Source organism: Limulus polyphemus, unplaced genomic scaffold (assembly GCF_000517525.1).
Source record: "Limulus polyphemus unplaced genomic scaffold, Limulus_polyphemus-2.1.2 Scaffold218, whole genome shotgun sequence".
Lineage (NCBI taxonomy): Eukaryota > Metazoa > Arthropoda > Merostomata > Xiphosura > Limulidae > Limulus > Limulus polyphemus.
Window position 1 is genome coordinate 297756 of NW_013665828.1, and position 2510 is coordinate 300265.

Here is a 2510-nt window from a genome sequence, read left to right on the forward strand (position 1 = left end):
TGTTAACAATTCTTTCCTTTTGGTCACATCAATTTCTTCCTCTTGGCTTCACTTCTACGATGAAGATTGTTAACAATTCTTTCCTTTTGGTCACATCACCGTCTTCCTCTTGGCTTCACCTCTACGATGAAGATTGTTAACAATTCTTTCCTTCTGGTCACACCACCGTCTTCCTCTTGGCTTCACCTCTACGATGAAGATTGTTAACAATTCTTTCCTTCTGGTCACATAAATGTCTTCCTCTTGGCTTCACCTCTACTATGAAGATTGTTAATAATTTCGTGAATTTTCTTGTTTTTTTTGTTGTTGTTTAGTAGCCTTCACAAATTGTTGCTTTCTAATTTCATGTGTGTTTTTAACTTCACTCTCTACTATTGAATATTTCGTTTACTCAATAAGTTGAATTTTGCGCAAAGCTACACGAGAGGTATCTGCGTTAGTCATTCCTAACTTGAAGAGAGAGATGACTAAAGAGAGAGAACAGCTAGTCAACAACACCCACAGCCAACTCTTGAGCTACTCTTGTCAGACAGAATACTGCCATTTGGCCATCGTTCTTACAATGGTTCAAAAGTGCGGAGCGCGATTTAAAAAAAAAACATTTTGTGGTGGTAATGGGACGCGCACCTCCGAACCTCAAACTGACAATCCGACACACTAGCCAAAGGATTAATGCGCGTGTTTAGATATAACAAATTCATTTGTAATTCAGTCTTAAGTTTTTTATCATCCTTCTATTACGTTCTATCTAAGAATGCTGTTTGCAGGAAAACATGATTATTCACTGATTCTTTAGAAAACTTTTCCCTTTTTTTTTCTAATTGGCATAAGACGTTTCTGTTTGTTTGTTTTTTATCGAATTTCAAACCAAATGAGCTCGTTCGCTAAAAGACGTCATATTTAACTGAATTTATCCTCATCCTATGCTAGTCTGTTGACGATAATGAGTATTGTCTGTTTATATATTCTTCACTATGTTCACACAATAATTCGACTGCAGAGAGACGTCGTTTCAAGAAAATAGTAAACCACTTCAGAAGAAAATTATAATTATCTGACAGTAGGTTTAAATAATAATTACTTATAGAATGACAGTCAGAACTTGTCATTTTAGACGTAAAACAGACGCAAAGGGGGTTTGGCAGAACCTCAAGTCTGTTAATTGGTCTTGTTAATACTTGTATTAGTGAAATAATAACAAATTATTATTTCTTCATAAAACTAAAGTAAATAAATTAGCTGATTATTTGTTGTTGTGAATGTGTGGATAAGATTCTTTAATCAAGACAGTCATCACAAATCCCACACTTGAGCAGACTCTAATCAACTTCTTAACTTACACACTGCTTGAGAAACCTTGAGTTTCGTTCACCAACTTCTTTCTGATATTTTTCCTAAAGCAAAACACAATCATGTCTACCCGTGCGTTTTTAAACTTCTAGAGAGAAAGCCAGTTCTCAAACTCACTATGTTCTTTAAACCCCAAATCTTTTATTTGATCACCAGTAAAAGAAGAAAAAAAAAGTTGACTATTTTCTCGCCGTACTCTATCTTTTCTGTCCCTAGGCGCTAAAATCGTACGACAAGTAACTGTACAGTTAACATTAGCTAAAGCAGAATACCCTAGGCGCTAAAATCTTGCGACAAGTAACTGTACACTGAACATTAGCTAAAGCAGAATATAAATATTCCTTTTACCTTGTTTTTATTGTTTCATGTAGCTAACTAACTATTGTTTCATTTAGCTAACTATTGTTTCATGTAGCTAACTAACTATTGTTTCATTTAGATAACTATTGTTTCATGTAGCTAACTAACTATTGTTTCATGTAGCTAACTATTGTTTCATGTAGCTAACTAACTATTGTTTCATGTAGCTAACTATTGTTTCATGTGGCTAATTATTGTTTCATGTAGCTAACTAACTATTGTTTCATGTAGCTAACTATTGTTTCATGTAGGTAATTATTGTTTCATGTAGCTAACTAACTATTATTTCATGTAGCTAACTATTGTTTCATGTAGCTAATTGTTGTTTCATGTAGCTAACTAACTATTATTTCATGTAGCTAACTAACTATTATTTCATGTAGCTAACTAACTATTATTTCATGTAGCTAACTATTGTTTCATGTAGCTAATCATTGTTTCATGTAGCTAATTATTGTTTCATGTAGCTAATTAACTATTGTTTCATTTAGCTAACTATTGTTTCATGTAGCTAATTATTGTTTCATGTAGCTAACTATTGTTTCATGTAGCTAACTATTGTTTCATGTAGCTAACTAACTATTGTTTCATGTAGCTAACTATTGTTTCATGTAGCTAACTAACTATTGTTTCATGTAGCTAACTAACTATTGTTTCATGTAGCTAACTATTGTTTCATGTGGCTAATTATTGTTTCATGTAGCTAATTACTGTTTCATTTATCTAACTAGTGTTTCATGTAGCTAACTATTGTTTCATGTAGCTAACTATTGTTTCATGTAGCTAACTATTGTTTCATG